A 14,193-nucleotide genomic window follows, 5' to 3' on the forward strand; every position below is an offset into this window, starting at 1 on the left:
TCAAATTTGTTACGCATCACATTTTATAATATGGTAATATTGTAATGTAAGTGGCTGGCTGCACTTGGTCTGGACCGAAACAGATGGCCGCGGCTTCCTCGCCCACCTCAGGTGATTAGCGAGACAGATTTTGTGATCTGAAACTCGGAAAGAGAGACCACAGAGGTTTCAATAATCTCAGAGACAGAAAAAAAAGTTTCAAAGTGATGTAGTGTTTAAAAGCTTTTAGATGGATTTTTGAGTGGGAAATATGGGGTTGGAGAGGTTTCAGGAAACTCAATTTGTATCAATATTTTATGAAAGGCAGAAACCTGTCTGAGTTCAGGCCATTGTTTCACATCGATAGCATCAAATGGACCATCAGTGATATTTCTCATCCTTATTCAACTTCAATGAGCACCTTTTGCAATTTTAAGTTGAAAAAAGGGTTTTTCACACCATTGACCTGAACACAGAAAATTCTCTGGCTGCTAAAATGAACATTACTGTGTAGAATGTATTAACAAATTGACAAGAATTATGTGATTCAGTTCACCTTAAAGAATCAATCAGATTCCATTTTAGATTCTTTAATGTTCTTATGTAATTTTAATAATGTATTGTCATCTGCCATCGTTCCTTCTGTTGTGCTAAACCTCCTATTGTATTTCTTTTCCAGTGGGAGGAAGTAAGCGGCTATGATGAAAACCTCAACACCATCCGAACGTACCAGGTGTGCAACGTCTTTGAGTCCAGCCAGAACAACTGGCTGCTCACCACCTTCATTGCACGTCGTGGTGCTCAGCGTATCTACGTGGAGATGCGTTTCACTGTCCGAGACTGCAGCAGCATCCCACGTGTACCTGGATCCTGTAAGGAAACCTTTAACCTATACTACTACGAGACAGACTCTGTCATCGCCACCAAGGGTACGGCGTTCTGGATGGAGGCTCCGTATTTGAAGGTGGACACTATTGCGGCAGACGAGAGCTTCTCGCAAGTGGATTTTTGGTGGTAGATTGATGAAAGTGAACACGGAGGTGCGGAGCTTCGGCCCATTGTCAAAAAATGGCTTTTATTTGGCATTCCAGGACTATGGAGCATGCATGTCCCTGCTGTCCGTCCGTGTGTTTTATAAGAAATGCCCGAGCGTGGTGCAGAACTTTGCGATATTTCCAGAAACCATGACTGGGGCAGAGAGCACCTCACTGGTGATTGCTCGAGGGATGTGCATTCCAAATTCTGAGGAAGTGGACGTGCCGATTAAGTTGTACTGTAATGGTGACGGGGACTGGATGGTTCCAATTGGGAGCTGCACCTGCAAGGCGGGATTCGAGCCGGATAATGGGAACGTCTGTCGAGGTAAGACACTGGGTTTCAATAGTGTTGATATTTGGTTCACTTAACTACGATTACTAATCTATTTTAGGTGTTTTAAATGGATCTTAGTCTCTGGTGTCTTGCTTAGCTTTTCTCACTACCTCTTTGTTGAATCTGTATGAATTTCTGTTTATTTGAGGTTTATTCTGGTTTGGAGCTGGTTTACCTCACGGACCAGTATGGCATAGTCATGATATTTACCAGCAAAAAAAATTCTAGTTAGAAGATTGATCAAAGACTGGTTAGACTAGTAGACAAGTGTGGAAAAAAGCTTCTAAAACACGACATTTGTTGGTGACCCAGTGACTAAGCTGATCTCTTTTCCTGAGCTCTAGCTCAAGAAGGTTCTGCAAGGTTCTGCTTTGATGAATGAACTTCCTGTGAATTGAGCTGTGAGATGCACAGATACGTGTTTTTTTATTTATTTATTTATTTTTTATTTCCATGCAGCAGGTCTTGAGTTTGAGTTGACATATTCTGACATATAGAGTTGTAGATTGTGGTGTTGAAGATTGTTGACGTTGGTTTAAGTGAGGCAAAGGATGTAGCTAAATTCAAATGGGACCATTTATGAATTTGTTGATAAAAGTGGCATATTGGTCAACCAGTAGTATAAATATTATATTATGATTTAATATATATGTTCAGGTTGTGCTATGCTGGTAGGCAAATCAGACCCATAAACACAGTTTCAATTTTTTTTTGTCTGTATTTAGTCGCTCTATTTTCATGTGAACACTGACACACAAATGGTTGTATTGTTGTCCCAAGGTCTGTGATTGGTCAATTTGTCCTTCACTCAAGGCCAGTGCCATATTGGATCCCTCAGGACCATGTGTGTGAGAAATTATAAGATCGATTGACAGCCATCTGTCTCTGCCAACTTTTAGGACCACAGGTGCCTCTACACATAAATACACACATGCACGGGTGGCGGCCTTGTTGAGTTCATTGGCATCCTCAGGCAAGGTCTTCTTATCAACCAGAGATGGTCATGATGCATGTAGTTCTCAAAAATTGGCCTTTGCAAACTTGAAATGAATTTTACAGTGTCCAAACCAAATGCAATTTGAGCAGCAAATAGGTTTTTGTCTTCATTTTGACCCCAATGCTATTTTTAATTTTATTATTATTTATTTATAATTATTATTTTTATGTATAACAATTATGGTTCTGTTTGTATGCATTTATAAATCACCACTTTTATATATAATATATATATATATATATATATATATATATATATATATATATATTTTTTTTTTTTTTTTTTTAATTTATTTATTTATTTATTTTTTATATTGAACATTAATTATACTTGGATTGGTAAAGTATTTCCCTTCAAATTACAGTACATTACATGTACCTGGGTCTTGAAATGTGCATGCAAGGAAAACATCCAATTTAACTTAATTGAACTATCATTTCAGCTAATATGAACTATTTAACTGAACTTATTAAAGTAACAATATACCTGTAAATGGACAAAAACATACCAACATTGCTAGAAGTGACAGAAAAATGCTGAAAATGTGTCGCTGAAAGCGTGTCATGTTGAGCCGTTTGAAGACGTGGTGTCAGATGTCTTCTGGAATGCTCGGTGATCTGGAAGAGGTGATAAAGTTGTCATAAACTTTGAAGATTAAAGATGGTTGAGGTTTTGCCGGGTGTTAGCGTCTGGTATAAAGTCTGTCAGCTAGAGATGGCCGTGGTTTTTAAAAGCCAGTGTGTTAGCGGATTAACGATTTTGCACACAGCAAGTCACCACTAATTACTGCTGCTTTGATCTGTGAGTTCCCATAAAGGCTTTTGATGGGGTAATATATTGCAGTTTGAACAGGCACACACACATTGCATTCTTATAAAGTTTCCATAAATTCCCCAGGGTTGAATTTTCCAGTGCAGGCAACCTGGGGTTATAAGTATTTTTTTTTTATGCTCATTAGTCTTTCGTTGATGGCCGTCTGGTTCCAAACCTTCCCACCCCCCTCTGCTTTCATTGGTCGATTTGGACCTGGAGAGAGTGATTAGATGTTGATTAGAGTAATTGGTCTTTTGGGTTAATGAAGGTGTATGAGCTTTTATACATGCCTCTCAAAGGAAGTCTGAGCAGCATTGTGAATTGGAAGGGATTGTTGCATACTTACTGCGTGCTGCACAAAATACAGTGTATGATGCCTACTTTATATAAAGTGAACAATGGTGTGCTAGTTGTGACATGAATTAAGCTTGTCAAATTACCTCATTAGTACCTCATATTTAATTTAGTGAGCAGTGTCCAGCTGATATTAGAAGTAAAACATTTTTTATTTAGCTTTTTTTATTTTGTTTATTATGTATGTATATATATATATATATATATATATATATATATATATATATATATATATATATATATATATATATATAATTTTTTTTCAAACTTTCACATAGCATATTTGGGTTATGATAACATTAAAAATTCAAATCCAGATTTTGATTTTCAAAGATTTATAGAAAATTGTAACATGACCTAATAACTCGGTGGGTATTGCATTGCTCATCCAGGTTATCTATGCATTTAGATAATTTGCATACTTTGTAATAGTTACTGCGAAAATAGTATGAGTAGTATGCTAGTTTACTATTTTGAACACAGTCAGTGTAACACCAGGAAATTTTCTCGCATTCTGCCTTTTTTTCTCTCTGTCACCCAGTTTATCTTATTCACTCTGTCTGTCTAATGCACAGCTGGGTTTGTTATTTTGACCTGCTCAGAGGGAGTCTGAATAATCACTGTGTGTCTATAAGTACTGTATGTCCACATATCTGTTTTAGAGTCGGATTAGATCTCACCCTCAGGGTGAGAGATGATGGCTGTCACCCAGAGTAAAATCAGCATATTAATAAAATAACCTCCTCCATTAGCCACTGCACTCAGATCAGCTTGGATTCTGCAGTAAAAATGGATTGGTCAGGGCTGGGTTGAGCCGAGACTGTTCTGGGATGCAGATTTGGCTCTGTATTCTGCAGGTGTGCGTCTTGACCACTCTGACAGAGGGGTGAGAGGTCGGACGACCCCTCACAGGCTGCAGAACTGAACAGAGATACACTCACCACAAGAGCTGTCTGGACCAACACATCTGGAGAAAGTGGACAGCTCTATACAAACACACACACACACACACAGCTTTATATGCAAATACAAATACATTCACAGAGCTTTATACAAAATCTGACTCTGTGTACAGACATACAGATATAGACTAATAAATACTAATGCTATATATTAAAACTAATATTGGAGTAGACAAATATGAAAACTTATAGATATAAGATGCTTTTCTGTCCATGTATTTTATGCAAATTTTGGTTTTAGTCTTTTGGATGGTTTTCCACGTTTCTCAAAATAGCATTTATGTTCAGAAGAAGAAAGAAACTCATGCAGGTTTAAAACCACTTTTGAGTGAGTAAATGGTGGTATAAAATAAAACACTATGACAGAATTTACAGAGAGCTGACAGAATTTTAATTTTTGGGTGATCTATTTAATGTTAATAAAACAACAAAACACAAAGAGAATATTAATCCCTGCTCTTAACTGAAGAAATGTAATACAGTTGCTTTAGGAATCAGTTCATGTAGTATTTTATTTGTATATTTCTTGAATGCTCCTGTTAAATACACCTATTGTATCCGAAAATGAAGCACTGTTTGTTGTTAATTGATATACACTAATTTGTGTAAAATGTGGGGTCTGTAATATTTTTTAAAGATAAGTGAATGAAACATTAGATATGTAATGTCTCTAATGCACACAAACACTCAAATTGTTTGATTAAAAAAAAAAAAATCAGTGTCACATGATCCTTCAGAAATTTTAATATTCTGATTTGTTGCTCAAGAAGCATTTCATATTATTAACAACGTGGGCATTTTGTAAATGTTATGCATCCTTACTGGATAAAAGTATTCATTTGTTTAAAATGCATAAAAAGTAAATAATTATGTTTTGCTGTAATATATTTGCATTTATCTTATATTATGTATTTGATATTTTAATTACTTGCATAATTATTTGCATAAATTAATTTCACAACTTTGCTATGTAACTATAGACTATAAAGCTATAAATTTACAACTCCGCATTCAAATTAAAGTGCCCCATTATGCCATTTTTACAGTTCCTAATATTATTTTGGAAGTCTCCTACAATAGGATTAGATGCATGCGAGGTCAAAAAATGCTTTCGTTTTCGGAAAATATTAATTTAATATCACCTCATTTTCCAGCGATTCTCAAACGATTCATTCGAAGCAGTTCAAAGATTCAGTCCATCTAAACCCCTCCTTTCCGTGAGCCTGCTCTGCTCTGATTGGTCAGATGGCCTAGTCTGTTGTGATTGGTCTACGGCGTACAGCGCGTGTCGGAAACAATATGCCTATTTTAATAGTTATGTATTTTGAGCGCTCTATAGAAAATATAAACATCTATTATTTATCATACTTACAGGTTGTGATTCGGTGGAGCCAGCTGGTCCAAATAAACAGGATCCTGATCCATCTTTCAACAGCAAGCTGCTGCTTAGTGAATCCCGTGTTGAGCCCCCCCGAGATCAGAGAAGCAGCTGTCAGTAGAGTTATGCGTTTATGGGCATGGTCAAGTTGATCGCGGATGGCTAACGTAGAACACAGGTGTGCATTATGCAAATGTGTTACTCTGTGCTGTGTAGCCACTAACGACTCGTTTCAGCTGTACAGTACATAGTTGATTCTTTAATTTGGGAGACAATAACTTTATTTATTGTGCACTTTCAGCTTTACAACTTTGCAGATCGTAGTCAGCTACATTACACACTGCATGAAAGGCAATATTGGAAACGACATAATAGGGGCACTTTAAACCGACAAATAAACACACAAAACATGCATGCAGGCACTTGCAGCTTTATATATACACAGACAAAAGGCAATTGAAAAGCACTCTCAACATAACATAAACTCACATCTACTGCTCTATATACAACACACAATCAAGCATAGCCAAACACAGCAGAGCTCTATTAAAACACCCATAAACAACACACACATGCTAGTCATTGGGGACAGAAACACCCCTACACACACTGATACATTATGTCTAACAAACAGCTCATGATATCTGGAAGATCCCACTGATCTACAGGAGCTGAAGATTGTTTACATCTTTCAGATGGTGCATTCCAACCTCTGTTCCACTGAAATAATCCGCCACGCTTTTCCCGGAGAGAAGAAACCTCTTCCCCTCTCAAATATCTCTCGAAATGACCAAAACAAGTGCTAGCAGATGGGGGCCCTGTTTTGATTATGCAGATTTATGGACTTGATGGTTTTATGACGCCGGCTGCCAAATTTGCAAAGCAAACAAGGAAGGATATCTGGACAGCAAGGCTTTTTGGTTCTAATTTTCTGAATTTGAAGACGTCTCTAATCTCTAAAAGCAATGATAAATTCATATTTCACTGACATACTTTGTGATTGTTAATTTTGTGTTTATCACAGAACAAATCACCCACTATTTCGTTTTTCAAAATAACCTGTCTTTAGAGAAATCTAATCCCACCTGTAATTGCAGTATAATATTATTTTGTATTTTGTAGTATTTTGGACTTGCCGAATTCCGCAACTAAAATTAGATCTTTCTCTCTCTCTCTCTCTCTTTCTCTCTCTCTCTCTTTCTTTCTTTCTTTCTTTCTTATCATATATATATATATATATATATATATATATATATATATATATATATATATATATATATATATATATATATATATATATATATATATCATAATTAGTGATATTATTATTATTGTTATTATGCATTTACAGTATTGAATCATTTTGAATTGGCTTTTGTATTTATAAGATTAATTTTACATTTTGGTTTAGGTTTTATTAAATTTGGTATTGTTTTTTTTTTTTGTTGTAGTTGTAAATTAAAATTTTGCTTTCATTTATTTGTATTTTTTCACAGAACAGTAACTCTGCAGATTTACTCCTTTAGATATATGCTTTCACTTTCAAAACTTTGCAGTGGCTATGCGACCTCTGTTTATCTGTCTCTCTCTCTCTCTGTCTCTCTGTCTTTCTGTTTGTCTCTCGTTTTCCCACTGCTCTCTCAAAAGTCATCGAGGACGTACGGTTTGAAAAGTGAGTGTGTTTTAAAGCTGGTTAATTACACATTTGAAGAGCGCAAACAATCCCCCTCCTCTCAGCGCTGGCGCTCAGAAGTGTCACGGCTCCATCTCTGTGATCTTGGTGTTTACACCATGTACACAAAGCTTTAAAAACAGAAGAAGAGCACTTCGCTAGCTATGCTATGATGAAAGAGAGCTTTTTGGCTTCATGTTGAGGGAGGATCAACTCTGGCCGTGGGTTCTGGGAGAACACTGGATGCCTTTTAACAGACACTTTAAAGTGGAACCTTTGAGCTTTCAGCTGCTGTGAAATCATGGGTTCATGAGATTCTGAACGCCCACTTCCACAAACACTCAGTTTATTAGTGTTTGATAAGACAGCATCACTCGTAATGAAGACTGGAGGAGGTTTGTTCTAAAATTGTGCAACTTGATGAGGAGATGTGATCTTCATTTCTATCTGACTGGACTGGTTATGTCTTTCTGTTATATCATTATATCTATTTAACTGTCTGTCTGTTTATCGTTCATTCATTATGTTGTTCTGACATGTTGCTTCTGTTTAATGTATTGATATTAACTTCAGTTATTTTGACAAAGCCACATGTTCTTCTGGGTTCTTCTGCTTCAGCGGCCAATCAGGTCAGCAGTAAGCGTGGGTCAGTCATTGCTCTGGTCAGGGTAATGGTTTGGAAAGCCTACACCAGCACCAGAGGCCTGTACGAGGCCCAGAGCCAGAAACATGCAGGTGAAAATCTGTTTCCTAATCAATCAAACTGCTCAGCACACAGGCCAATGATTGATCGACTGCTAGTTCACTGCTGCACACTTTGGTTCTGACCCAAATAAGAAGCTTTTTCCCCCTGATTTTGGCATGTTGTTGAGGAATAAACTGCAGTTGCTGTGTGTTATTTTGAACGAATGCATGTGTGAAATGACTGACTACAACAACAAAAAAAGTCAACCTAGACCGAATCTTTGCTCTTTTTTTATGTGGTGATTGTGAGGTAAAATCTCTGGAATTTTTCAATACACATTTAAAAATGGTAAAATCTGGAATATAGAAGTTCACACCAAAATGATTATGGTGCCATAATCCCACGTGACTCTCTTCCATGGGACAGGAAATGATCCCCCAGAGATCAACAGCGGAGGATTTCCATGAAGTAAAAATTTCATGATGCAAAATTCTTGTGATTTCAATTTTTTGATGCGGCTGCGGTTCTTATTCCATGGAAAAGAGAGGCCTGGATGTTCTGCTTAGTGTGTACAATGAATGAAATATTTGACAGACAGCTGTTTATAAACGTATGTACATATTCAAAAAGATGCATAAATCAGTCCACTGTTTATATATGTGATTTTTATTATGGATTCATTTAAGGTCAAACAGATAAAGCAGAGGGACAGTCGTCTGAAAGAAAAAAAATGTCCTGTCACTCAAGATAATGTTTTTTCCCACACCTCAGTTTTGCTCCTTTAGCTCACCCATGCTGGCTTCAGGCGCTACAAACAGCTGTCATCTTAAAGGGGGGGTGAAATGCTATTTCATGCATACTGAGTTTTTTACCCTGTTAAAGAGTTGGATTCCCATGCTAAACATGGACAAAGTTTCAAGAAATTTGTACGTTTGAAGGAGTATTTCTGTTCCCAAAATACTCCTTCCGGTTTGTCATAAGTTTCGGAACGTTTTTTTGATTATGGCTCTGTGTGACGTTAGATGAAGCGGAATTTCCTTATATGGGTCCTGACGCACTTCTGCCGGAAGAGCGCGCGCTCCCGTCTAGCGAGGCTGAGCACAGACATTTCACTGATCAGAGCGAGAGCGTCGCAAAAAGTCACAAAAGATGTGTGTTTTTGGTTGCCAGGGCAAGACAACCCTGCACAGATTACCAAAAAAAAAACAGCATTAAGGGACCAGTGGATGGAGTCCACTGATTCTTTAGCTCCGCCCACACGTCACGCCTCCAGCCACTCGTGTTTTTCCGGGAAAAATCGGTACAGACTATCTTTCTCTTATGAATATAATAAAACTAAAGACTTTTTGGAGTTATGAAGGATGCAGTACTACTCTATAGGTACTCAAGATTAACAGGATATTGAGTGAAAACAAGCATTTCACCCCCCCTTTAATGCTGACTGACCTGCTGAAAACACTGGCCAGAAAAAAAACATTCTCTGTGTGTGTGTGTGTGTGTGGAGACAGAAAAATCCACCGATCACTTCTAATCATCTCTGTCACCTTTCATAGCTGCTTTTTGACCAGGTTAAAGCAAGCACAGTGCAGGGGTAGCGTTCTACATCACAGACAGTTTCGGCCCAGAACCGGCCCACATTTGGCCCGCATGGACTTCACGAGGGCCGGTTCTGGGCCGAAACTGCTTGCTGTCTGGGAAACACTAGTGAGCTCCCTACCTAGACAGCATTTTTAGGAATCATAGGCCTGCTCACTTCCATTTTCCAAACAGTCGACATCAGAATTTAGATTTCTTGTAAGACCTAATTCGGCCAAATTTTAAGTATTTGTTTAATTTTGTCTATTTTTTTTTTTTGCATACACTGTCATTCAAATGTTGGAGGATGTTGTTGAAGTTTTTTCTTTTCTTTGAGAGAAACACATACTTTTTATTAAGCCGCATAACTATTCAACAAAATAAGAAATGTTGGCAGTTAGTTTTTTTTTAGCACCAGATCAGTGTTTTAGTATGATTTTTGAAGGATCATGTGAAGACTTGAATAATGATGTGGAAATTGTGTGTTTAGCACAGAACAAATCACCCGCTATTTTCTTTTTTTCAGAATAACTTGTTTCTTTAGAGAAATCTAATCCAGCCTCTAATTGCAGTACAATATTATTTTAAAGAAAATAAAACTGGACTGACATGATGGTTTTTCATCTTTTTTGGGGGATTCTTTGTTAAGCTGCTTTGGAATGATTTGTAAAGCAGAAATTGCCTTACAAAACAAGTTGAATTGAATTTATTCAGCGCTAAGCAGTAGCTATTGATTTCAAATCATTCTCTTGAGTTCATGAGGTTGTATTTTTGTTATTCATCTTCTTACGAAGGCAGTTGTCTTTGTAGACAATAATATTATGATGAGGAACTAGCACAGAAACAGTCCCCGGTCTGGTCTGTGTGATTGTAAGAGTGATAAACCGAGCTCTTTCAGTGTAGAGAGTGTGTGTGTGTGTGTGTGTGTGTGTGTGTGTGTGCGTGCGTGTGTATGTGTGTTTGTGTGTGAAAGTGAAAGAAAGAGGAGAGGACAGTTGGAACCCATAAATATAGACGCCTGCGGAGTGTGTGTGTATATTATTATCTCCACTGTGTCTCTGACAGCGCTGATTTGTAGATTGGCTGATAGTCTGTTGTTTGTTTGCTTATTTATTCAGGAGTAGTGCTCTCCGTTCTCTGAGCTGTCTGGTGCATATTTAATGCTCTGCTTTAGAAGCTCATATTACCTAGCACTCTGTCTTTTAGACTCAGATATATGTGTGTTCTTGTGTCCTGAGGTTTGTGTGTGTACTCAGCAGTGCAAATGAGTTGGGTCGTTCTAAGAAAAACATAAAAATGGGTCAGAACTGAAGAAATAAGGCATGAGAGGCTGTGTGTTTCTGTGATTTTTTTTTTACCATAGAAGGGGTTTTGTTTGGCACAATGTGAAGTAGAAGGTCCAGAAAAGCATCTTCACAAATCACTTCTGGTTTTTGATTCACTCGAGACCTCCGAGGCCCGTGGAAACACAATCCAAGCAGCCTAAAGTGCAGCAATCAAAGTACCCATGATAAATCCAGAGTTTTAGCAATAGCAAAACCCTTTTGCTTAAATAAATAATGTATGGCTGAACATAAAACACTATAAAGCAATCGACCACAAGAGATTTTATTAGTACAGGTAAGGGGGGATAATCTTTTTTTGTTCTCAATATTTTTGTTGTTTTCCTTTAAACATATTGACACATACCTAAGAAGCAAAATTGTGCAAGATATTAAGATTGTATTTTAATTATTTTTATTTATCACACTTTAAAATATTGAACAATAATAATACAATAAAAAAAGTTTGGACACCTTCTCATTCAAAGAGTTTTCTTTATTTTCATGACTATGAAAATTGTAGATTCCCACTGAAGGCATCAAAACTATGAATTAACACATGTGGAGTTATATATGGAATTATATACATGAAAAACGGAAAATATGTCATATTGTAGGTTCTTCAAAGTAGCCATCTTTTGCTTTGATTACTGCTTTGCACACTCTTGGCATTCTCTTGATCAGCTTCAAGAGGTAGTCACCTGAAATGGCCTTCCAACAGTCTTGAAGGAGTTCCCCGAGAGATGCTTAGCACTTGTTGGCCCTTTTGCCTTCTGTCTGCGGTCCAGCTCACCCCTAAACCATCTGGATTGGGTTCAGGTCCGGTGACTGTGGAGGCCAGGTCATCTGGCGCAGCACCCCGTCACTCTCCTTCTTGGTCAAATAGCCCTTGATGCCTTCAGTGTGACTCTACAAGTTTCATAGTCATGAAAATAAAGAAAAACTCTTTGAATGAGAAGGTGTGTCCAAACTTTTGGTCTGTACTGTATACGTACATTTTCATTTAGTGAATCAGTAAGTCTGTATTTTTTGTAACCCAGTCTTGTGCTGTACAACTATAGTGTGTGATTTATTTCACTTTGCTTTCACAGCACTGAATGTCGTACTACACTTTTATTATTTTGTTATTGGTTAACCGTGCTGAAAATGTAGCCTATTGCCACGCTTGAAGCCTGTGTGTGATGGCCCATTTCTATGCAAACCACAAACCACATGCCTTTATAGAACTGAAACACACACTCACACACACACACACAGGCTGGATGACCCAGTCATTGTGTATCGCAGTGTTCAGACAGGCCTAGTTGACCCTTTCACCACCTGGGACATTGAATGATTCTCTCATTCTCTCTTCTTCATCAATCACACCATTCCTCTCTTCATGGAGGATGTGACCGGCTGGATTAGGTCTTTTTCACAGGTCTCTGCTTCAGCATTGCTGAGCTCACCGCATGCAGCCATTAATATTAGGAGACAAGAGGACAAGGGAATATTGTTGCGCTCAGATGAAGGCTAGTTGTAAGTCCAGGTGCGTGAAAACCAGTAAAATGTAGAAGAGACTGTAGATGGCTCGCACTCTGAAAGACTAGACTAGTCTGGTCTTTCAGAGTGCGAACCATCTACAGTCTCTTAGCCATTAATATTACAAATATTCAAATAACTTTATTTAACATTCATGGGACTGGTGGACAGCAGAAAAGTTTACAAGAGTTCTGACTGCTCAGTTACTAGAGAGAGACATGTTGAAATGGGCAGATGGATTCATATTGACAAGTTATTAATGTAGCAATGATTTGTGGTGTAGTACTGTATAACTGCGGATTTTAGCTGGTGTCAAACATGCACATACACTGACTGGCCTTTATAAACAATACTAGATCAGTTGAAGTTGAAGGGAACACCAGATCAAGGTTTTTTTTTTTTTTTTTGTCTGACAGCTGAGAAAAGCTGAAAAGAAAAGGCGCAGTCAATTTGTTAGGGGCTGTCTGAGTCTGAAACTGTCACCCATGAGCTGTTTCAGTTTACAGCCAGTGTCTACGTAGACAGCTAGCTATTTGAAATCCAAGGCAGCAGTTCACACTTGAGTCTTGTGTCAATGCCTCACAGAACAGAGGTATGGGATGAGCAGTAGTTCATTATCATTTAAAGAGACATGCACTGAAACAAGCAGTTTTTGACAAGGTAAAACGGACCATTTAGGAAGTTTAAAACAAAGTATGCAGAAAACCCTTAAGGGTCATACCAAAATGTTGAAAATTGCTTTCCGATGTCCCCTTTAAAGCAAGATGCAATGTTGAACAGAGCTTTTCAGTGACAAAACTGTTTACATTTAGCTTTATTTCTCACTTGAATGTCCTATGAGATACAGTAATGCACTTTTTGTAGCTTGATGTTTACTATTCTCATCCATTTCCTTTCTGTTTCTATGGTTTAAGCTGATTTAAAATATGGCTGAACTAACCCTTTAATATTGCTTCTGCCAAGCATAATTGCCTTTTCTGATAATTATTATCTTGTGCATAGATAATCTCTCCGTGATATCTAAAAATAGTTTAGTTAACAGTATAATCTATCACACTTAATAAAGTTAATGGATGGAACAAAAGAGTGCCATTCCTCCCTCTACGAAGTCATTATGGTAAATTTATATTATTGTTCAGTGTTTAATTTGCCTTGAGATCCTTCAGTTATTTTGACTTCATATTTTGCCTGAATATGAAAGTTACTATCTCTACTTGATTTTTTAACCATAAACAGGCTTGGTTGAAAAGTGACACATATCTTTGCTTAAAAGATCTATTCTATAGGTCAGTTTACAAGTGAGATTAGCTATTCTACTGTCAGCCTCTTTTAGCATTAATGCAAAGATTAAAACTCATGTGGGCTGATTATATTTTACAATGCATGTAAATTAAGCACATACATAAAGCCAATGCTTAATTTAACTTGTTTAGTATATTTGAATGCATTTCTCAAGGTCCCAGTCTTTTATTTTTAATTGTTGCTCTTTTTAATATTTCTGTTTTGTTGAAGAACAAAATAATTGTTACTAGAAATTTGATATATTAGAAAGGTAATTTGTATA

The 14,193-nt window shown here is 37.3% G+C and overlaps 1 pseudogene; it reads left to right on the top strand.

Moving 5' to 3' along the window:
• The first annotated feature begins 598 nt into the window (after positions 1 to 598).
• Positions 599 to 14,193, top strand: part of LOC113083328 (ephrin type-B receptor 1-like) — a 62,014-nt pseudogene continuing 48,419 nt past the window's right edge.

The sequence above is a fragment of the Carassius auratus genome, unplaced genomic scaffold (genome assembly GCF_003368295.1).
Source record: "Carassius auratus strain Wakin unplaced genomic scaffold, ASM336829v1 scaf_tig00037771, whole genome shotgun sequence".
In the NCBI taxonomy this organism is placed as follows: Eukaryota; Metazoa; Chordata; class Actinopteri; order Cypriniformes; family Cyprinidae; genus Carassius; species Carassius auratus.